The sequence below is a fragment of the Myotis davidii genome, unplaced genomic scaffold, assembly GCF_000327345.1.
Source record: "Myotis davidii unplaced genomic scaffold, ASM32734v1 scaffold73, whole genome shotgun sequence".
In the NCBI taxonomy this organism is placed as follows: domain Eukaryota; kingdom Metazoa; phylum Chordata; class Mammalia; order Chiroptera; family Vespertilionidae; genus Myotis; species Myotis davidii.
In genome coordinates, this window is record NW_006286675.1 from 7,889,113 (window position 1) to 7,889,754 (window position 642).

Genomic DNA, 642 nt, shown 5'->3' on the forward strand with positions numbered 1-642 from the left:
AGGAAGGGAGAGGGATAGAGAGTTAGAAACATCAATGAGAGAGAAACACCGATCAGTTGCCTCCTGCACACCCCCTACTGGGGATGTGCCCGCAACCAAGATACATGCCCTTGACTGGAATTGAACCTGGGATCCTTCAGTCCACAGTCCAACACTCTATCCACTGAGCCAAACTGGTTAGGGCCAGATGATTCTTATACATAATAATTCTGAAACTTACTATCTTCTATATATCTATATATATAAAAGCTTAAGCAATCATTTGACTGGTAGCTATAACACTCACTGACCACCAGGGGGCAGACAATCAATGCACAGGCATGGAAATATGGAACAGACTGATGAATCTCAGAGGGGAGAGGGGAGAGGGAAGAGGGGAAGGGGGAGGGGGAAGGGCAGGAAGAGATTAACCAAAGATCTTATATGCATACTACAGGCCTGGTGCATGGATTCGTGCATGGGTGGGGTCCTTCGGCCTGGCCTGCGGGGATCTGGCTGAAACCAGCTCTCCGACATCCCCCAAGGGGTCCCAGATTGTGAGAGGGGGCAGGCCAAGCTGAGGGACCCCCCTCCAGTGCATGAATTTTCATGCACCATGCCTCTAGTTATTTATAACAGGATATTGTCAAAATTAAGAGGGCT